The following is a 24,224-nucleotide window of genomic DNA, read 5'->3' on the forward strand; positions in this document are numbered from 1 at the left end:
TTCTTACCAATCCCCAAATTCTGGCAAGGATTTGCCTTAAATCCTGGCGAAGATCTATTCCATCCCCTGGCATGGATTTGTTCCAAATTCTGGGAAGGATTTATTTCAAATCCTTCAATGATTTGTTCAAAATCCTGCCAATATTTGTCCCGCATCATTCAATCGTACGTGAGTCGCCATTCGATTTGATTTATTTTTGATCAGAAGTACATACAACCGAAATTATAGTTCCGTGCAACATGTTTCAATCATAATTTTAAACATAGCTTTTACGTACATTTAGTGTACGAGAAAGGCAAAGATTTCATGAATTGACTTCACATTACAAATCTTCCATGCCGCGGCAATACCAAGCCGTTGCTTCACTAACCACAAGCCGAAAACGAGCTTTGCACGAAGATTGATGACGCCGAGCGTTGCGTTGCGGGTTTGGTACTTGCCGTTGTTCTCTGCCCTCATAACACCGTCACCGTCTTGTGAAAAGCTTTGCATAAATCGTGTATCCCCGTGACAGCAGAAAACCCCACCAACTCGGGATTTCATATTCAAATTACATCCCTTGTCATCGTCGTCTTCTCTGCTTCGCTGCCGCTGCGCCATCGTTGCGCGTTGTCTCCACTCCACCACCGATGCCGCCCGGAGATGGATTTCGCTTCTGCTCTTACGCAAAACAGCAGCAGGCCATGCCACAAGTGCAGGCAAGGATATGAGCTGAAGCGATCGCACGTGGAATGATGATTTTTTCGTAAATTAAATTGAATTAGAAGCAAAACATGGTTTCGAATACACGTATTACATGTAATGCTTTGAAATATTGTGCACACTTTTTTCTGCATGTTGTTCAAATCATTTTTTTGCCACGAAGCGTATTTTGCCCCTCTCCCATCCTGTTTCAAGTTCTTATTGTTGTTATCCTTGCCATCATCGTGTGTGTCGCAGGATCGTTATGTAGTCGTGCGGTGCAGAAATTGTGTTGGTTGAGCCGGCAATGCTTCCGTGCCGCTGCCACCGCAACATGTTGAAAGCAACAAAAAGTGGTAACAGCAACTGCGGGAACCAGGAATCAATCCATCCAATTTCCTCGGTAAACACTCGCGGGCTTATCAAACACCCACCCACCCGTCTTTCTGCGCCGCGAGTTCCTTCCATGAACATTCCGACGGGCCCCGGGGAAGTGGTTTTGCGTGGCACTGCTAACGGCTGTTGTTCCCCGACCTACTTGGTCGGTTTTTCGTCTTCTTGCAACTCGACTTGGAACGTGAGGACGTTTTGCGTTGGTAGGAAGAAGGTGAATCGGTTGCTTTCCTGCGCGACAATGACGATGACATTTGAATGCCAGGATGGGATAAAAAAACGTGTGGGAAACACAGAAATATAGTCAGGGCAGGTTTTCGAACAAGTGGTTCGTAGGAAATTGCTTGGCAGGAAACAAATTATTCCAAGAAAGCATTCTTTATTGCAGTACTGAGCTTCTGTTGTGCAAGAACTAGAAAAGATCTGAAATGAGCTATCACTATGTTTTCACATATTCAAAAATTATAAACTTGTGGGACTTTTCTATTTTAGTTGATTAAAGTTTTTTCCTCCAATTTCGGACAACTAGTTGGACTAGGTTCTATCTTAATGCGGCGTATTTTCCGGATGATCAACTTCGGGTTAAATTAGTATTAATGAGGCAAACCCTTCATCAAATGGCTGGAAAATAATTAATCCTAAACCCCTAATTTATAACCATGGGGCAGACAACCTGCTAATGGGGCTCGCTAAACCATGGCTTAATTTTCCATCAGATGAGTTCCGTTTAACCAGCCCGGTGCACAAACAGCCACCTACGTATATGCCGTGTCATATTCATCCTTTTAAAATTATAATTTACTCACATCTCTCCATTTCGGTCTCGCCTCACGTTGTACCTCATTGTCGAGGCCCGACAGCAGCTGGCACTAAATTATGCCGTGTCCAACCGTTCATCCCCGGATTTTTCGTCCGGCACCAAACTGCTCATTCGAAAAATCACCGTTCAAATTCCGAACATTCCCAGCGAACATATATCAAGCCTGACACCATATGCACGGCTCGGCGGCCGGGCAAGCTGTGGGAGAGAGTCCTTCCAAACGTTCATCAAATGAAAATCCTTCTTCTGCTGAAGCAGAGAAGATGATGATGGTGATGATGATGTGATGCAGGCAGGCAGGCAGGCAGTCTCCTACCTACACAAGCGAGCTTTTCAACTGCGTTATCAGTTCCCTAGTGCTGTTTAGCATGGAGTAGGTACCACACCAGCTTCTTCCGGAGATGAATCAACCTACGCACATTGACGACGGTCGGCGGCTTTCCCTTTTGGAGTTGAAAAAAAAAAGAAGTTGGAGTTATTCACTTGGTGTGAGATTTATGTGTTTTTCAAACCTATATTTCATTTTACCTTTTCGTTACGAATACCCCTTTGCTTTATTTTATTGTAAGAATTGAATTATATTGACAAATAGGATGAAGATGCTTTCAATTTTTCAAACTAATTTGAGTTGACTTCTGATAAGATTTTTTATTTATTGAACGTGGATTAGTAGAAAAAAAGGGAATAGAAGTAGAGATTTCTAATACGAATTTAAAACAAACATTTTTTGATTACAAATACAAATGTTACCCCCAGGTTGGTTCTGATTGCTCATCAATTAGCTATTCGCAAGTTGTTTATTATCCGGACCAAAACTGTTGGATGCCATCTGACTTCTGCCACAGTGGTACCGAGGTTCAGTGAAATGTTTTAAGGTGGGATTACGTCTATGTTTTCTATACCGGGGTACACTTAGCGATTGCATAAAATAGAAAAAACGTCAGAGGAAGTTTTTGATTTTTTGAAGTTGTAAAAAAAGATAAACTAGCAGCACTACATCAGTTTGACAGGTATTCTGACCGATTGTACCCCGTTTGGCATAAAGTCATTTGGCATAATGCCGTTTGGCATAATGTCGTTTGGCATAATGTCGTTTGGCATAACGGCCGTTTGGCATAATGGTCGTTTCGCTTAAGGTCATTTGGCATAATTATTATTTAAGCTGTTTAATGGATAAATAAGATTTGTTGAGCAATTCAGTTACGTGGTTTCTTTTATATGGGCAATACATGATAATTGGGAACTGAATTGTACGGCGTGATAAATTAAGAATAGAGAAGCTTTCTGTCAAAACGGAACCATTTGAAATGTTGACGCATCAACCAGCAAGATAGATCAGCATTAAATTAAATTGACATTGTTTTTTTTTAATGTAAGGGATAGCCATAAACCTTGCATATTTCTCCCTTTTATGAGCAAACGGTTTCAAAAAAAGGATCATATTTCCCCTTGCATTGAACCGAGCAAACCAAATGATTGAATTGAAAGTAGGAGTCATATTCTATCTGGCTTCTTCTGGGTTAATGTATCCTTTAAAAAAAGGGATCATTATCTCCTTTTCCTTATGCCGAGAAAATACCTGATTTGAAGGAAGAAATTATATCGTCTCTTGCCGTCTGCCGGGGAAATGTACCTTTTGAAAGAAGGGAAATATCTTCCCGTGTCTGAAACCAAGCAAATTCCTGAATTGAAAGAAGGAACCATTTCGACTATATGACACTACCCATATATCCATAATCCATAATGCCACGATTTCAAGTTTATAGTTTATTTCAGTGAAAAATTTAATCAATAGAAATTTATTCATAATTTATGAAAATGATTATTACTTGTTTTACGACTTATTTAATAGCAGGGTGACTCCAGTTGAGTAAATTACACAATTTTTACCATATTTTTTATCGTTGATCCTTACTTATTTTTGGACCCTTTTACAAGGTTCACTGTGTTGGAGTCGCGATTCGTTTCATCCAAATCGAACTGTTTGAAACCAGTATAGAACAAATAGTTCTCGGTCTAAAAACTCCCATTACACGTCATGTGCCAATTTTGAAGGCTGTTTAAGCTGAGGTGAGAATTTCGAAGCACGTTCTCATGCTCAATGGGGAAGGTTCCGTCATCAGTGCTGCTACCCAGAAAAGTTTAGAGAAAAAGTTGAACCATGGAAATTTGACATGGCGTGATATAGAAAATGAGAATTAAAATGTCTCTAGAACGTTATAGAATTTTTTTCTTCAAAGAATTTTTAGTTTGTGGGGTTAGAAATTCAACAATCTTAAGCATTAACTGCTTATTCGAAAAAAAAAAATAAAAAATGGAGATATCATGTCTATTTTGTGTGCTTTTTAAATTCTAACCCCGTGATTTTTTTTAAAACCTCCTTAATTTTTGTTTTATAACAAAAATATACTTCATTTTCTATACCACACCGTTCGAAATTTCAATGAGTCCACTTTTTCTCTCGATGATAGCTGGTGGTCTTCTCCTCCCCTATGCAGGAAGCTGGAGGAAAGTTCAGCCCACATCGACTGGTCTTGAGACAGCTTGCGAACATGTATTGAAACAGAATAAAGGGGTAGAAAAAGTTGCTTCTGAAATTTTCCAGCGATAAACTTTACTGTGAAAAGAAGGGCATGACGACAAGACCCTAGAATGAGACAATTTCTTCTGTTCGTTCTGTTTGTACTTCCCATGGAAAAGAACAGGCATTGTTTCGTTATACTTTACAAACGCGATCATTTAAAGGAGGTGTTATCTCTTCTGTTCGCCTCATACCGGGCAAACGCGTTTTTTTAAAGCAGACATTTTCAACTTTGTTCGCTTTAAAGCAAATGAGTTAATTAAAAGAAGGCATCATCTCCTGTGTTTGCCTTAAATCGGGCAAATGCGTTCATTTAAAGAAGGCATTATCAAATATGTACGCCTCATGTCGGTCAAATGCATTCATTTAAACAAGGCATTATCATCTCTGTTCGCATTAAACCGACAAAAGCGTTCATTTAAAGAAGGCATTATCGCCTATGCTCGCCTTATACCGGGAAAATGCGTTCATTAAAAGAAGGTTTTACCAATTCTGTTCGCCTTATATCCAGCAAATGTGTTCATCTAGAGAAGGCATTATCAATTCTGTTTGCCATAAACCGGGCAAACGCGTTCATTTGAAAAAGGCATTACCTGCCTTTACATTATCTCTTTGCCTTATACTATAACCGTACGCCGGACCGTCTTCCCCTTTTTAGGTAGGAAAGTACGATGGTTTATGCGCCACTCCCGTAGGAGACCATCGACCGTGTTAAAATGTGCCCGACCGTTGAGACCCTCAGAGGACGAAGGTTCCCTTTTATCCCAATTAAGTATGGAAGACAGGTGGCTAACTTAAATTGCGCCTGTGAAGAACGCTACTAGTAACGGCTTAATAAAATAATTGCCAGTTACCTAATTACAACCGTCGGCCAGTGATGAAACTGTGTGGAGGGGGTTTATCATCACTGGTAAAGCGACCAAATTTCTCCTCAACCCAATCGCGTCGGATTTCAGAGTTGCCCGGTTGGTTTCGGAGCCAACCTCCCCAGTAGAAAAATACTACAAAAAGAACTATAACGAAAACGAACTACATTAAATACTCTCAACCAGTTTCACTTCATCGGGACAGCAATTAACAAAATAACAAATTGATTACAAATAATTTTGGTCTGTAGTGTTTATTGAAACATTTCCTGTAGTCGAATAGAGCAGCGGAGCTTTTATCCCATTTTTATTAAGCTTTCGGCTTACTAATACTATCGTACATATTGCTTTCACTGTTTGCCTATCTCTTCGCTTCTACAGTTCTATACCTTTCCCATTAATGCCTAATCGGTCGGTCCCTAGCCTCCTATCGTGTGTGCTCTCCTGGTGTGGTTTCACTCAAAATCTAATGTGTAATTTTCGTTGGCGGGTTGGCGGTTGGGCTAGCTGGGCTAGCGGATGATGCTGCGACTGCGGTTGTCGCCTACGGATGGCTTTGCTCCGGATCGAAAAACTTACGGTCTCATCTAAGGCGCGACGCGGCACGGTCGTCACCAACGGAACGGAAAACGGTTGCCTTCTCTCTTCTTCTTCTCTCTTCTTCTTCGGTGATGCCCTGCCTAGGGCGCGTTGATTGGCGATCGCGTCCCTCTTCCGGCGTGCCCCGGGAAAACCTCGCAGCCTGATGGTGGGGTCAAGAATGGCCTCGACGGTTCGTTGTGGTGTCTCGGGCGTCGTGGCGATGTGGTCACGAATCTAAACACATTTAGAGACCGTTGCATGTTGCACGTGTCAGCACTGCACTATAACCAGAATGTAAATTGCACAATTTACCTGATTTAAACCACCAGCACACACGATAACACACCGATCGTAACTAACGCACACACGACTCTCTATCTAAGAACTATGGGAAAGGGTTTAAGAATTAATTCTTTGGGAAAGGGTTTTACTAAAGATCCACTGATTGAAATCACTTAATGTAATTTGTACCTTTAAGTAACTACCACGGCGCGAGAACAACTTGGGCCACTCCTGCCTCTTCCACGGATCAGTTCGAAGTGAATCTGATCACTTCAATAATCCTCAGATTAACCGCCGAATTAATTTCGTCACCGGAAATCACGAAGGTAATTTCGCGATACCGACGGCTGCTCTCATGCTTCTAACAATCATTTTCGCGCATGTTCGCGTCTCTTCACACGAACCGCCTAAATTAGCCACCTTTCTGTCCATGTGAGAGGGACTTCGGAAAAGGTCAACAAAACTTCAAAGGAATCCCAACAGGTCGATGCACGCCGAAGCTCATATGCAAATTTTGCGGGATCAAGCAATCTTGGGTGGCTTACGCAATTTGATTCCACGGTATCTCACCACCTGGCTTAGATCTCATTAACCATTTTATTGAGGGGAATGCAGAAAATGAACACAATGAACTATACCGCGGTGAATCTCCGTTTTTCTCATTAGGCTGGTTTATCTTTTTTTAATTCTCGAAATTTGATCAACTTTAATCTATTTAATTTATTTTAACCGTAAATATAAACGAAAACATTTAACAAGAAACTAAGAACAATAATAACAATTATAATATTTACAATAATTGTAACGACCCGAAGGCTCGTTACAATACTGGACAAATGCATTCATCTGAAGAAGGCATTATCTCCTTTGTTTGCTTTATACTGAGCAAATGCGTTGGTTCTAAGAAGGCATTATCTCCTATGTTTGCCATAAACCGTTACCGTTCATTTAAAGAAGGCATTATTTCCATTGTCCACCTATGTTAATAGAAAGAAGGTGTTGTCTCCTCATTTATGATATGCCTGACAAATGCATTATTTGAATACTTTTTAGACTTATGAACGACAATGTATGTTTTTAAAGAGATGAATATATGCAGAAATAACTTCATTTGCTTTGTATTGCCTTTTTTTGTGTAACATTGTTTTTGCTCTTGAACACTTACAATTTGGCTATTTGACTTTCCGTATTTTGTAGTTTGTTTCAGTCAACGACGATCTTGCTGCTTATTCAGAGGTAAAAAGATTATCGTGAAGTGAAGTGAAATAGGCAGACAATAAAAAGTCTACCAAAGTACCTTCAGTAGCAGTGATTTGATAGAATCTGAATTTTAATTCGAAAAATCAATTTAAAACTCTCTTATAATGTTAAAGTGACAATAATTATAAATAATTGAACATATTATGCATAAGTTTCGAAATTGATGATTACACAACTATTATGCCAAATGACCATTATGCCAAACGACCATTATGCCAAATGGCCGTTATGCCAAATGACATTATGCCAAACGACTTTTATGCCAAACGGCCTTATGCCAAACGGCCTTATGCCAAACGACTTTATGCCAAATGACCTACCACCATTCTGACCAACTACAGGTAAACTTCGATATAACGTACATATTGATTTCAAAGTTGTACGTTATATCGAATTGTACGTTATATCGAAGCATGTGTAATCATCCATTGCATGTGTAATCATTACACTGCTTAAATGTTGTGCTACCATGTACTTTATGTGCGAATAATATTTTGTTTATATAAGGCTCAGCTAGCAGTGTGAAACAGCTTTTCTTATGAACAATTCCTTCAAACTTGTTCGTAACTAAGAAAAATGACCCGAAGAATTTAATTCTTCTTTTCATATCTACCTATACAAAGTACAGGAAATAAGAGGCTAAGAGGCACAGGAAACACAAGGCTTGCTTTTCGTTGCACCGTTTGCATGAATATTCATTTGTTGAGTATCTACAATGTTTAGTAGATTTAAACTAGGGCACGATGGGGCACGTGACTCCCCAAAATGAATATTTTCACTAAAATTCAATTGTTTACGCCAATAATATTCTGAAAAAAAAAATCTGCTATGACACCAACTTTCATCAATTTTATTCGAAATTTCCAATGGAATTTTTAGAGAAGTTCCTGAATAAAAGTCTGGAGAAATGGAGGATTTTGTCATCGGAAATTCCTTTGATATTTTTTTCTGAGATTCTTTAAGGAATTTTTTTTCTTCTATGGTTTTATACAAAATACCTGAATTCTATCCGATATTTCGTTGGATGTACTTTCCAGAAATTTTAATACTTCCTTGAAGGTATTTCCAACAGAATGGAAGGAATTTTTAACGAAATAATCAAAGATTTCCTAAAGGGATTTCCCAAGAAGTTCCAAATGGTATTTCCAAACTATTTCCCAAAGGAATTCCTTAAAAAATCGAAAGAATTCTCCGAAGGATTATTACCGAAAAACATTCTGAAGGAATTTTCTCAAAATGTTTAAATAAATTCTGAAAATTTTAAAGAAACTTCCAGAGGAATTTCCAAAGAAATTTCTCAAAAAGTTACTGAAAAAACTGAGGAATATCCTAAATAATTTCCTGCAAAAAGTTCTAAAAGATTTGTTGGAGAAAGTTCTAGGAGGAATTTCTAGAGGATTTTTTAGAAAATCCTGATTTTAATTTTATTAACGTCAGCGGGCTTGGTAGTCATAAGGCTACTGCTTCTGTCTCATACGCAGGAGGTCGTGGGTTCAATCCCGGGTCCGTTCCATTCTCCTACTTTGTATCTTTCTTTATATTTCTCATGTTCTAGCAATCGCTGGAACAGGAAATGGACTTCCGTACCGTTTCCATTACTATTTCTATACCTTCAACTAACAAATGAGATTAACGTCTTTTTTTAATTTAGAAATTTAGCGTAGCGCGTTTAGCGTAGCTAACAGGAATTTCTGAAGAAATTGCTTAAGGTATTTGTGAAAGGATCTCCATATGGATTTCTGGTAGAATTCCAGAAGGAACTCTTAAATGAACTCCTAAAAAAATAAAAAAAATCTAAGGCCACTTCCGAAGAAATTCCTAGGCGAATTTTCAAAACCCTAATAATTTCATAAAGGAATTTGTTATGGAACTCCATAACGAATTTCCAAAGAAATTTCCGAAGGAAGATAGATTCTGAAGTAATTCCTAAAATTATTTCTATCAATTTTCGAAGAAACATTGAGGAGGAATTTAAAAATGATTTTTAGATTTATTTCCGAAGTTGTTTCCGGAGGATTTTTCAAAGAAATCCCTGGGGGGATTTCTGAAGAAAATCTTGTAGCAATACCCAAAGAAATTCTTGGAGAAATCTAAGAATGTCGGAAGTTCCTTCAGGAGCTCAATTTAAAAATCTTTCAGGAATTTGTAATTATCGAGTAAGTTCGCCCAGCGTTATGCTATTACGTTAACCAATGGCCTTACGTTACGTTAACCAATGGCCTCAGGGTCGGCACGCTTATCTCAAGCAAATCGCGGACAGGAAACTCTCGCAAATGCAGGGAAACCACAGAGCTTCACTTTGCGACACTTTATTCTGTGTTCACTCTCTCTTAAAGCTAGGTAACCTGTCTTTAGAGCTAGAGGCCGCATTTCTCTTATCAAGGCCTCTATTTAGAGCCCCTTTTCCTGGCAGTACTGCACCATTCCATTTCTTTCCTTTCTCTTCTTCCTTACCGGGCTTACCGGTGGTATCGCTCCTTGCCTCGTTGCAACTCGACCAATAAGAAGGCCGATCGACTATCGGCGGAAGCAATGCCGGATTAGATCGACTACGGAACCAGGGAATGACGGCGGTTCTTGCTGAGGTTTTCAACCCAAAAACAGTTGGGTTATCCTCAACGCCTTCTCTTGTTCAACACATTTTCTTATCTACTCTTCAACTTGCAACTTTGGTAACTTTGTAACATTGTAACATCCGTTCGCTTGAAAATACTTTGGAATAGTGACCGCATCCCAGGGTCATGCCTCCTTTTCCATGTCAGTCACCTTGTCTCATAGTATCGACCCAATTACGGCACCCCTTAATGGCTACTTAACGAAGGTGCCTCTGGTGTTGGGTTGGAGGGCTATGGTCTAATCATGCCCTGCTCTACTACAGTTTCTAAAGTACTGGGAAAACCTACACATAAAGACGAGTTTTATCTGTCATTCACAAACAATTCATGCATTAGACTACATTTTCATGAATTTCTCGGCATCACTCATCACATAACATAACCTACACTTACAAATTCGTTTAGAAATTCCTAAGGAGTTTATTTGAATTTTATTCTCGAATTTTTTGAGAAATTCAAGCGATAAATTTTTTTGAGAAATTCTTGCGAGAAATTCCTGCGAAATGCGATAAAGAAAAGTATTGCACAAGGAGTTTCCGAAGGAATTCTTGTAGGAATTTCCGGAGGACTTAGGAAATAAATTAGGGGTCGTATACTAATTAGGTAAACACTTATAGGGGAAGGGGAGTTCTGGCATTTTCTTATGCTCCTTATAAATATAAAAATGATATATATGAAAAAACTCACATGGAGGGAAGGGGGGTTTAAAAAACCCAGAAAAATTGCTTACGTTATTAGTGTACGGCCCCTTAAAGAAAGAATTCGAAGTGGAAGAACCGACCTAATGTCTAAGGGAAATTTCGAAGAAATTCCTGGAAGAATTTTCGAAGGAATTACTGGGTTCATTTCTAGAAGATGTTTTTAAGAAATCCCTTCGGGAATCGCCGAAACAGTTCCTGGAGTAATCTTCAAGGGATTTCTTGAAGGAATTTTAGAATTAATGGTGCAACTGGTGCATTTTCCAAAAGGACAACTACCTGGGGCTATTTTTGAAGAAAATCCAGGAGAAAATGGAACAACTCCAGAAGGAATTTTGGAAGGAGTTCCTGAAGGAATTTCCGAAGGAATTCCTGTAGAAATCTAGGAAATTCTTCGCAAATTCTATTTGGAGTTCCTTCCTAAATTCCTTCAGGAATTTCTCAAAAACGCATTCAGAAAATTCCTTCGGAAATCCTTTCAGGAATTCATTCAAAAATTCCATTGGAATTTCTACAAAATATTCCTCCAGAAATTTCTTTACGAATTCGTTTCGAAAATTCCTTCAGTTTTTTTTTAATTCCTTCATTAATTCAATCAGATTTTTTCTTCAAGAATTAATTCGGAAATTCTTTTTAGAACTCTTTTAGAATTTCCTACAGGAATTCCTCCACAAAATTCGCCAGAAATTATTTTGGGAGCTTCTAAAGGAATTTCCTCTAAAATCAGTAAAACAGTAATTAATGACTTTAGCTGTTAAAATTAGACTCCATATAATAATGTCATCCCTATATGAATGATCATAACAATTTAGTAAATTATTTTGTAATAACTACCAAAATTAAAATTATTTTACAAAGTGTACGTTATAACGGGCAAAAATGTACGCTATATCGAGTGTACGTTATATCGGGGGTACGTTATATCGAAGATTACCTGTTTTCTCATCTGTAAATGTAATTGTAAACAATTTGAACAAACGACAAGGGAGATATGACGTTAGATAATTTTCTGGTAATTTTGCTAAAAATCATTGATTTCCGCAACTAGTATTGCATCACTATAAGTATATACTTTAAATCGGGTAAACATTATACCATTTCGATAACCTATTGTATAGAGTATTTTATGGTGCAGAACACCAATCCAGTTGGTTTTCCTAGAGGTCAAAATCATTATTTGAATATATTTTGGGGCTGTGGGGTAAAAGCTGGCGTTTTGCAGTTGAAGAGAACCTGAGGGCGCTCAACGTTCAGGGTGACTGGAAGTGATTAACCCTTGCAGGATCGAGTCCAGTGGTGAAGAAGGATACTCCATTCGGCGTAAGTTCATCGAAGAGCTGTAGCCCATCATACCAAACTGGGGTAAAAGTACGCAGGAACGGTTGGGGCAAGAGTACGCATGTGAACCTTCAAGATCTGATGCCAAACCCGTATCTCTGGTCAAAATAATACTACTACCATAGCATAATGATCCACAACAAAGAAAAAAGCGATAGAAATCGAAAATTATCACAAATTCTCCTTTAAAAAAATCTGCTCTTTGATTTTACATTAGAATTCAGAATGAATTCCCGGGGGAACTCAGTATGAATTCCTGGAGAAATTCAGAAAGATTTCCGGGGGGGATTTAGAATGAATTCCTGGGGAATTCAGAATGAATTCTTGGGGAGAGTCAGAATGAATTCCTGGGACAATTCAAAATGAATTCCTGAGGGAATTCAGAATAAATTACTGGGGGAATTCAGAATAAATTACTGGGGGAATTCAGAATGAACTACTGGGGAAATTTCCAATTTTTTAATTCCTAAATTTATAAATTCCTGAATCCTTGACTTCATAAATGGCTAAATTCCCATATTTCTTAATTTCTACCATGTCTGTACCATACCATAATTTCTACCATCTTAATTACCATGTTCAGAAGTTCCTGTGTTTCCAAATTCCTGAATTTCTAAATTACTTGTTTTACAAATTCCGTATTCCGTATTCCTAAATTCCTTTTCGAAGTGTTTATCAATAATCTAGCATATCAATAATTATATGGCCCAACAACTTTAAAGAGAAACCAACAATATTACAAGAAAACGATTTTATTCCAAAATAGTGCATTTCCATTTAAAATGAACGACGCTGGGCAATATGCGCCACCCAAAAATGATAATCAAAATATTCCAATATTTTTCACTGAAATAGTCACACTATTTTGCAAAAGATTACAGTCAGTCTTATAATTGAAGGTAGGTAATATTTTAGACCGGCGGTTCTCAACCTTTTACTTGAGAGGTACCCCTTCGTGTTTTTGGATTAATTGAGGTACACCCTATTATTTACCTATGAAAAAGAGACTTTTGAGCAGCTTGAAATGGCTATTCTGAACCTTTTGAAAGTAGCCTTCCAAGCTTCTTAAATGAAGAATTCCGAGCCACTCGAAAGGAAGTTTCCGAGCCTCTTAAAATTGGGTTTTCGAGACTCTAGAAAGGAGGCTTCCAATCCTCTTCCTCTTTTCCTAACCTCCTGAAACTGGGCTTCCGAGCCACTCAGGGGGGTTGGTTGAAAGAATTCTGAGCCCTTCAAAGGGAGGTTTCGGAGCCTCTTAAAAGAGGGCTTCCAAGGCTCATGAAAGGGGTCTTTCAAGCCTCTTGAAATGAGGCTTTGGGCATCTTGAAATTACGTTTCTGAGCCTTTTGAAAGTAGGCTTCAAAGCTTCTCGAAGGAAGAATTTCGAGCCCCTCCAAAGGAAGTTTTCGAGCCTCTTGAAAGGATGCTTCCGACCCTTTTGAAAATAGGCTTCCGAACCACTTGAAAGGCGGCCGGCTAAAAAAAGAATTCCGAGCTCCTTGAAAGGAGGTTTCCCAGCCTAATGAAAGGGGTCTTTGAGCCTCTAGAAAGGAGGCTTTGACTATCTTGAAATGACGTTGCTGAGCCTTTTGAAAGTAGGCTTCCAAGCTTCTTGAATGAAGAATTCTGAGCCCCTCGATAGGGTTTCCGAGCCACTTGAAAGAGGGCTTCCGCTTCCGGGTCTTTTGAAAGCAGAGGCTTCCAAAACTCTTGAGGGGGACTTGTGACCCTCTTAAAAAAAGGGCATCTGAGTCTCTTGAACGAGAGCATTCTATATTTTCAAAAGCGGGCTTCCAAGCCTCTTGAAAGGGGACTTCTAACCTTCTTGAAAAGGGGGCTTCCGACTCTTTTGAAAAGAGGCTTCCGAACCACTTCAAAGAGGGCTGGCTGAAAGAAGAATTCCGAGCCCCTCGATAGAAGATTCCAAGACTCTTAAAAAGGGACTTGAAAGGAGGCCTTCGAACCGATTTGGAAAAAAAGCTTTCATGCCTCAAGGCTTCTGAAACTTCAAATTTAATATTTTAGTTAAGAAGTATATTCTTCACATATTTCATAATTTTGTTTCGATAAAGTAGATTGCTTTTGAAGATTTTTTTGATCTTTTGTCCCACATCCCTTCATACACTGTGTTGGCTGTGGTGAATAGATTCGATATGTTTTGATTTACTGATTGCTATGCATATTGTGTACAAAACAAAGTCTTGCAATATCAATATAAAAATTTTTCAAAACTTTACAACAATTTTTTGTTTGGTATTGTAATACGTCCGCCATTACGCATTTTTGTCCGAGGTATTGACTCACGCATGATTTGAATCACCGATGAGATTTGAGAATTTGTGATTTTCCCAACACGTATTTTGAAGGAAATTCTTTAATTCAAGATAGATTTTTTTTTCAATTTACGAAGGAAATACTTTCTGATTTACGATGGAAATAGTTCCTAATTCGCGATGGAAACACGGAAACAAGTATTTGGAATTTGCGAAGCAAATTCCTTCGAATTCATAAATAAATTCTTTTTAATTTAAGAAGGAAATTCTTCCTTAAGAAGGAAATTCTTTTTCGAATATGCTAAGAAAATTCTTCCGAATTTGCGAAGTAAATTCTTCGGAATTTACAAAACAAATTCTTTAGAATTTACGAAGAAAATAATTTAAATTTAGAAAGATTACCACTGGTGGGGTTTAATGTGGATCGTATCGAAGGGACAATTCTTGACTGTTTTCTTCCTCCAACGATGCTCCTATGAGCAGCAGAACGGGTGGACTGTATGGTAGTGGATCAGCAGCAGCGATCGGTTCTATAGCAGCGGCGCAGCGGAAACTGGATCGGGATGGTGGTCTGGTAGTGTCAACGAATAAACATCGAGAAGAAGAGCGAACCTGGAGTTCTAGCATCGTTGACAGTCAAATACAAAATTCAAACTCTGCACGAAAGTGCCTGGTTATTTATAGTTAAATTGTTTGAATGTGTGTGTCAGAAGGACATTGAACTAATCTCCAAGCTCCACCCATTACTGTGGCAACGCCAATGTAACAAAACAAAACCTAACTGTTCCTGGTGGGCAGAGCTTGCTTTGTTAATTGCCTACAAACAAGAAGCAAGATTGCATTCAAATTTATTTTTTGTTTACGGTTTAAGGGAAAGGCACTATTTTAATGTACATCTATAGACTAAACTAATCATAGGTTCGAATCAATTATCGCAAATTTCATACATAGAGATAACACACAAAAGTATAAACAAAAATTACACCTTCGGAACCGAACAATTTTCGAAGAAATTTCTTCCGAGGAAATTCTTTCGAGCCTACGACGATATTACAGTCGCATTTTGTAAGATTTTTCTTAGTTCGTACTACGAAGGAAATTCTTTAATTTTTTTTTTTAGAAATATTTTCCAATTTACTTTCTAATTTACAATGGGAATTCTTTGGATTAAATGAAAGGGAATCTTTTGAATTTGCGAAGAAAAATTCTTTCGAATTCATAAATAAATTCTTTCTAATTAAGAAGGGCATTCTTCCGAATTGTTGACCGAAATTTCAACAAGTTGAGGAACGATTTTTTTTTAATTTACGAAGAATATTCTTCCGAATTTACAAAGTAAATTCTTCCAAAGAAACGAAGCAAATTCTTTCGAATACATGTATGTTATAATTTGTTTTTAATATGTGAGACGTACTCATTCCTATCGCGGACGTAGCAAGGGATATTACACGGAAAATTTTAAATATTACATCGTTACAAAGCTCCTATCCATCAAAACTAACTATCTATTGCCACTTGACTCCCATAACGTAGGTTTAATTAAATTGGATCCGATTGGTCGGTAACAAATTCTTCCAAATTACAAATTTTATTTTTTGGCCATGCGTTCTGATTTATTAGAACAAATTATTAAATCTTATTCAAATTTGTAGCAAATTCTCCGAAATTTTGCCTCCGGGATTTCCTTGGCAAATTTTTGGATTTTATTTTCGTGAAATTGTTTGGAAATTTTTTGAAATTTCATCAGAAAAGTCTTTTGTCAAGATGCAATTTCTTCGAGATTCTTTAGGATTTCTCCGGTAAATTGGTCAAAATTTCTACGGAAGTTTCCTCAAAAATTCTTTGGCCAAATTTCGTGAAAAATTCCTATGAAAATTCTCAGAAATTAATGCTTTGGAATTCCTCCCAGAAATTTTTCGAAATTTATTTCCGCAATTTTTTCGGAACTTGTTCAAATAACTCCTTAGAACTTCATTGGCAAATTTCCTTCGTAATTAGCTTGATAAGTTCTTCGAAATTCTTTCCGGAAACTCTTTAACATTTCTCGGTAAATTCTTTGGAATTTTCTCGGGAAATTATTCGCAAAGTTCATGGACATTCTTTTCGTTAAAAATTTCACAGCAATTGCTTTGGTACTTTACAATTCAGAATGTTTGTTTAACCTTGTCAAGTACACCTTTGGGGGAATGATTGTTTCACTAATATTTTCTCAGAGGAATGATAGTTTACTCTCTCAAGTATTCTTTTCAGGAATCCTGTCAGGAGATTGTTTTTCCTATCAAGAATACTCTCTCAGTGGAATATTTGTTTACATCATTAGATATTTCCTTCTGGGGGAATAACACCTTCTAAGCGAAACAATTTTTACATTTTGAGAGGAATGGTGGTTTACCTTATGAAGGACATCCTTTCAAAGGAATGATTCTATAACCTATCAAGAATTCCCTGTCAGTGGAACGATTATTTCCTCTCGGGAGAATGAATGTTGTACGAAAACCCTCTTAGCGGAATGATTGTTTTTAAATTGGATCAGAAAAGCGGGACACTAATCTTCTCATAATATACTTCATAGTATCTTCCTTTATTAAGATCTCCGTTATCAAGTTTTCCAGTCATCAGATCTTTATGTCTCTAAACTTTCAAATATTCAAGTTTTAAGGTCTTCAAGCCTCCAATTTATTTCATCTAGTCAGCAAGTCATCATATTTTAAAGTTTAAAAGTCTTAGAAAATTCACAAGAACATAATATCTAATTTGTCTTCGAATAGTTAAGTATGATCCATTTCGATTTTTGAGATCAAACCTTTCCAAAATCTAAGAATACGAAAGAAAGGTAACAGTCAAGTGGTAAAATAAGTCACCTCTTCACTTTCAATTGCAGTGCCACTGGAGTTTTATCATTGCGCCTTGTCCCTTCGCCTCATCCAAAGGGATGCCTCCTTCCAAAGCTTTGGAGCACAAGCCAGGCGCAATGAATCGATGATTAATCTTTCCGACTGTCAACCCGTCCGCTGAGTTCTCAACGTGCACCCCGGTCTGTTGGTGGTGTGTAGGCGAATCGGAACTGAATGGATGGCACTGCTATTATCGCGCTGAAATTGAACGGACTTGTCTTCTCAACTCTGGATCTTGCCCTGGTAGAAGGGAACCTCTGCGGCTCTGTCGTGGGTAGTAATCGCATTCTTTGGCGGAGAACAAGTGTCGAACGGAACTTTCAATGCAGCCCGTAGGCGGGCAATGGAAATATGGAAGAAGTTTTGAGCAATGATGTTAATGGTACCGGGTTAAAGAGTGGACCATTTGTTATTTTTTTTGTTCGTCTTCACTTTTAACCCCTTCACTTTTATTAAATTGAAAGGTTGTAGTCTTTCCAAAAACAAACTTTACTCATCGAAAGGAACAACTGGATTACACTATAATAAATTTGAATTATGTCCAACTTGTAGGTCTGTACGTTTGTATGAATGTCTTTTGCAATGTCATTTTTCATGCAAGCTTACTCGACACAGCAAACCTTTTTCGATTAGATTCATTATTTCATGGGATTATCTTTCCTATCCGTGAAAGCATAAAAATGTTATGACTAAAATGTACCATGATCCACAAAGATAGCATCTCCACTAGGTGGATAGGTCAGTGTTTTTATTATTAAAAGCGCTTGTTCACAATTGGCACGAACCTTACGAATCCACCAGCATCCGCTGAATCATTCGCATCGTAATAAAAAAAGAACAACCGATTCCTTCCAGTCATCAACCGAATGAGCTCATCAATTCCCAACTCTTTGTGCCACAGAATCCAATTCCAACTGGTCCCGCGTGAAATACCGTCGCGTCGGAGCTTCCTCCCGCCCCGAACCGTGGACATGATTTGACAAATTAAAACAAGCTTTATTGATGGCGGTTCCATAACTCTTTGTCCTCGGTGGACACTTGCGCTATCCCCGTCGTTGTTGGTTGGTGCCATTCGCAGCTTAGAGATGTAATAAAAGCACGCACTCTGCCAATCTAATGGTCTCGTTGCGACCGAGATGAGTTAATGCTGCTCTTCTTCTCGGGAACAGAACAAAAGACCCACGACCTATCAAGATGGTAAACGACACCGACGGCGACCCAACGACGACAACGCGGGATCTCAAAACGTGACACCGAACCGAACTAGAAGAGACTGATCGTCGCCAACTCGCGCAACTACGCGCGTTCAAGGCGAACATGTCTGGGCGATTCGTTGCGTGGGGGGAGGGAACGGAAGGTGACGTTGGCCCAGTTTAGAAACGAACGAAAGTCGGTCGACTTCTATGGTGAATTATAATTGGATGCATCTAGGAGAATGTTGACACATGACACATGAATTTAAAAAAATAGCGAATTGTTATCTAGTTTGAAGGATCCTAAAGATGGCCTTAGATCTTACTGTATTAACGACTTTTCATACATAAGATATTTATGATAAAAGGATTTTTAGGGCAATAAAAATCTATTGAAAATTAAGAAAACAGAATTTGGTATTTGGAAATTTAAGAGAATGTACTTGTAAAATAGATTGAATATATCTGAGGGGAAGAAAACTAAAACATAAGAGACCTTTTTGAACGATTTTGTTAATCCGAACTTCAGGCTGTCGGTGGAAGAATGACCCATTGTTACCCCGACCCTAAAATCTTCGAATATCCCAAATGTTTCACAATGTAGGCTTTTCCATTCTCCGGATGTTTCACGCGACTGATTCTGCTAATTTTTAAATCTTTGCAGGTCTTCTCCAGATTCAACACATCTTCTGATTTCTCATTTTTTCTCTGATTCTGGAGCCGACTCCTTCAAATTCCCAAATCCAAAAATCCAAATCCAATCTGAATCCAGTCCAATCAAAATCAGTCCAAATCCAATAGAAATCCAGCCAAATCCAATTAGATACCCATTCAAATTGAATTTATATTCAATCTAAATTTAATCGATATTATACAAATTCCATGCAAATTTAATATGAATCCAATACAAATCCAATCCAAACCAAATGCAACCCAAATACAACCCAAAATTAATTTTAAATCCAAAAATTTTAAAAACAACACCGAATCCATTCCGAATCCAGTCAAATCCAATCCAAAGTTAGCCATATCCTATTCAATACCTACCAGGATACCGGGTTGGCACCAGCGTCGATACACCTATGCCTGGCGTATTGTAGAGCTCCATAATCGTTGGTCTTGGGCGATGTTCCTCCAGTTTCTCCGAACGTGCAGGGTCCCCAGGTCCGATTCCACCGCGTGCAGCCAGCGTGTTCGTGGCCTCCCACGAAGTCGCCGGTCCCTATCTGATTCTCTTTTGGTTATTGTTTTCGCTATTTTTTCCTCCGACATTTGCGCTAAGTGACCAGCCCACTGAAGTCTGCCGTATTTTATACGATTCACAATATTTGCTTCTTTGTATACTTGATAAAGCTCATGATTCATGCGTCTGCGCCACACACCATTTTCTAGTTTCCCTCCGAGTATTGTGCGCAGCACTTTTCGCTCGAAAACCCCGAAAGCTCTCCGGTCCGCCTCTTTTAATGTCCATTAGGGTGGTTCAAAAAATCGATTTTGCTCCACAGTGCTCATCTGATTCTTTACCATGTTCTGAGTGTCCTGTGAAAATTTGAGCTCATTTGTATTTAAACTGATTTAGCACAAGCCGTTTCAAGTTTGCATGCCAATTTAGTATGGGGAAATTTATTTTTTCATTTTACTGTTAATGACGTTTCCCCATTAAGCGCAGGTTAAAAGAAAGCCTACGCTAATAATGGCGTTCCATTTATGTGCATTATTTTTAGCGTAAATTTCAGTGGATTTTTCTATCTGTGTAGTCTGTGCCCTTTCTTATCCAGTATTTTGCGCTCAATAATGGCGGCCGAGTGAGTGCCTTTTGACATTCAAGAGGTAGAAAATATTTACATATTTTAATTAACGTATGCCATGATTCATCGAACTCATCCGGTATATACAAACAAATGTCAAATATTCTTGATTATGTTCTTCAAATATTTGGCAGGTAATTTTCGAATGCATATTTTGTTATAATTTTATTTTATTTTCTAGGCATGTGAAAGTCAAAAGGTTTGGACGAATCGATAATGATAATGATCAATGGAAAGGAAATCTGAAATCAAACTCCTGGCTGAAGAGATCTTCAGATAGTGTAAATCTGAACTCACTAAAACCTAGACTAAAAACAAGTCCTTTGGCACAAACCTTTTTCCTCCGGCCAGCAATCAAGTAAGATTTCATTAAGTGACTGTTAACCGTTGCATGAACAACGTGCACATTGGTGCCATCCTGTGCACAAAACATTCCGACACCACCTGTACTACAACACTTTTCATTCAGGACGACGGTAGTGTCCGCCGTGGCTAGGCATGGGGCAGGCACATCATTATCGACATGCCGCTATCTCCAACAGATATCTCATACTATGTTAGGCTGATTCTCAGCGGATTTGTCGGAGTTTCTATTATTAGGAATCGGTGCAAATTTATATCCTAAATCCACTTTTAATAATCCACGCAATACTCAATCGTTGCTCCTTGAAGTAATGCCGGAGCCCGGAGAGGAGTTGATTTCAGAAAAAAATAGTGAGTCCAGCGTATAGTAAACCCATCGTTACACTACTTGAGTATCGTCTTATCCAGATCCTTTCGATATCTTGTAGCTTTCGCATTTCTAGAAAATAAAATAAAATAAAATAATTATAAAAAATGTTTTTGAGAAAGCTGCCATATCCTTGAATAACACAATGGAATATATTTGACATTTCTATTTGTTTGTAGATTCCTGATGAGTGCCAATATTTTGCAATTAATCAAAGCCTACGTTGATTAAAAAGTGTAAATATTTTCTACCTCTTGAATGTCAAAAAGGAACTCACTCGTCCGCCATTATCGAGCGCAAAATACTGGATAGATTAGGCATATGAGGCCATCCAACCAGCCGGCAGGCATTTCTTCATCCTCCCATATTTTCTGGATAATGTGGTGGATTGGTTGATGCAGCTGCTCACTTCCGTATTTGAGAAGCTCGACCGGGATCTCGTCCTTCCTAGCAGCTTTACTCTTGGGGAAGAGTCGTTTGGGCGAATGCCACTAGGCCGAACAAACCATTAGGCCCAAACCCATCTGGCCGAAAGGGTCATTTTGCCGAAAGGATCATTTGGTCGAAAGGGTCATTTGGCCGAATAGGTGATTTGAAAAGTGAGAAATAAGGAATGAGAAGAGAGACGTTTCACTTCTCACTTTTCATTTTTCTCTTCAAACTGTAAAAAGTGAGAAGCGCGAAATGAGTAGTGAGGCACTTTTCACAGTGAGAAGTAAGAAATGAGAATTGAGACGTCAAACTCCGCACGTATCATTTCTCACTTCTCACTTTTTACAGTGAGAAGAGAAAAATGAAGAGTGAGAAGTGAGGCGTCTCACTTCTCACTCCCCATTTATCACTTCTCACTGTAAAAGATGAGGAGCGCGAAGTGAGTAGTGAGACGTCTCCATACTCATTTCTCGCTTCTCACTTTTTACAGGGAGAAGTGATAAATGAGGAGTAAGAAGAGAGTCTTCTCAGTTCTCATTCCTCATTTCTCACTTCTCACTGTAAAAAATGAGAAGCGCGAAGTGAGTAGTGAGACGAATGAGAACTGAGAAGTCTCTCTTCTTACTCCTATTTTTACGCTTTTCAAATGACCTATTGAGCCAAATGCCCCTTCCGGCCAAATGACTTTCGGCCTAATGGTCTGTTTGGCCAAATGGTATATTTGGCCAAACAATTTTTGGGTTTCGGCTCATATCTGGCTTCGATAGTTAAGCAAAATTTTTATCTCACTTTTAGGTGCATTAATCTGTTTATAGATTTTCTCAAAAAAGGCCTTTTTCAAATCTAACGTCTTCTCCAAACAAACTACAGCGAAAAAATCAACAGAAACGATGCTATTAAAAAACCTCACGAAATCGGCAAAAAGCAACACTGTGTTTGGTTTAGTAACAAATACTAACGACACTCTGGAAAAACTTAAAAATTCAGAAGGGTTATGTACAAGACACGACTGCCCAACGTAAACTTACGTAGAACAGAGTTAAAGATAACTCATTTGATTACCTATATCACTAACTAGACCAGCGTTTCTCAACTTTTTCTTGAGAGGTACCCCTTCAAACTTTTGCATCAATTGAGGTACCCCCTCTTGAAAATAGGCTTCCACGCCTCTTGAAAGAATAATTACGAGCCCTTTGAAGGGAGACTTCCGAGCCTCGTGAAAGGAGCTTCTGAATTTCTTGCAAGTAGGCTTCCGCAGCTCTTGATAAGATGCTTCTTAGCCTCTTCTAGAGAGGCTTTCGAGTCTCTTGAATGGCGGTTTTTGAGTCTCTTAAAATGAGGCTTTCTTTGCATCTTGAAAAGACGTTTCTGAGCTCATTGAAAGAAGAATTCCCAGCTTCTTGAAGGGAGACTTCCGAGGATCTTGAAAGAAGGCGTTCGAGCATTTTAAAATGAGCCATCCGATCTTTTACAAGAAGGCTTCTATTCCTCTTAAAAGGAGGCTTCTGAGCCTCTTGGAAGGAGCTTCTGAATCTCTTGAAAATATGCTTCAGCACCTCTTGATAAGAGGATTCTGCGCCCCTTGTAAAGAGGCTTTCCAGCATCTTGAATTGTGGCTTGTGAGCCACTTAAAAGGAAGCTTCCTTTGCATCTTAAAAGGATGCTTCTGAATCTCTTGAAAGTATGCTTGGAAGAAGCCGAGCTTCTTGAATGGAGGCATCCGAGACTCTTGAAAGAAGGCTTCCGATTCACTTGAAAGTAGGCTTTCTGCCCTCTTAAAACGATGCCTTCCGGGCCTGTTGAAAGCAGGCGTCCGGGTCTATTGAAAGAAAGCTTTTGGGCCTCTCAAAAGGAGGCTTCAGAGCCTTTTAAAAGAAGGTTTCGAGCCTCTTGAAAGGAAGCTTCCAAGCCTCTTTAAGGAAGGCTTCCAAGCCTCTTGAATGAAAGGTTTCGAGCCTCTTGAAAGGAGCGTTTTGAAAAGAACCTTCCGAACCTCTTGAAGGGATCTTTCCGAGCTTATTGAAAGAAGACGTTCGACTCTCTTGAAACGAGGCATCCGGGCCTCTTACAAAGAGACACAGGCCTCTTGAAAGGAAGCTTTCGAATCTTTCGATAGAAGGTTTCTGATCATCTTGAAAGGAGGCATTCGTGCTGCTCTGAATGCGTAGAAAGATGCTTTTCAACCTCTTGCAATGTATTCAGATTTTTGGCAACTCGTCCGGTTTTTGAGAAAACATTTGTTGTGAAAACGGAATTCAAATCACAAAAGTACAGAATTTTTGTACAAAATTTGGTTTCTCTGCTCTGCAAAGTTGAATTTTGACTTTTCACTTTGAAAATAAAGTTTGAATATCGTAGAATAGGCCTTGCAGAATGCGTATAGTTTGATGGGTTTTATTTGGCACGTACATTTGTTGCAAAAAACTGAATTTAATTTCTTTGACGATACATACTTTTGTTAATTAAATTCCGTTTTTCACAACAACTGTACGTGCCAAATAAAATCTTACAAACCATATGCATTCTGCAAGGCTCAGTCTATGAAATGCAAACTTCATTCTCAAAGTGAGGAGCAAAAGTTCAGCTTTGCAGAGCAGAAAAACCAAATTTCTATGGCAGTACGTACTTTTATGTGAATTAAGTGGCGTAACTCATTAAATGAACATTTTTGGATACCGACCGATACGACCATTTAAAATTTTCACTTGAAAACCCAAATTTCTTCCTCAGTGGTGATAAAGCCTTTCTCCGACTGTTGGATTCGACATAGAGTGGTTA

At 38.6% G+C, this 24,224-nt stretch overlaps 1 protein-coding gene and 1 long non-coding RNA gene across 2 annotated transcripts in view; one reads left to right on the forward strand and one right to left on the reverse strand.

The window, feature by feature from the left end:
• LOC134226492 (G protein-coupled receptor kinase 1) overlaps positions 1-24,224 on the forward strand; it is a 543,976-nt gene that overhangs the window by 107,386 nt on the left and 412,366 nt on the right. The window lies entirely within an intron of this gene.
• On the reverse strand, positions 5,991-6,535 carry LOC134223635 (uncharacterized). The gene is made up of 3 exons (XR_009982647.1): positions 6,395-6,535; positions 6,236-6,308; positions 5,991-6,157 (listed from the first exon to the last, which is right to left on the reverse strand). It is a non-coding gene; the product is annotated as an uncharacterized LOC134223635 (long non-coding RNA).

The sequence above is a fragment of the Armigeres subalbatus genome, chromosome 3, assembly GCF_024139115.2.
Source record: "Armigeres subalbatus isolate Guangzhou_Male chromosome 3, GZ_Asu_2, whole genome shotgun sequence".
Classification (NCBI taxonomy): Eukaryota; Metazoa; Arthropoda; class Insecta; order Diptera; family Culicidae; genus Armigeres; species Armigeres subalbatus.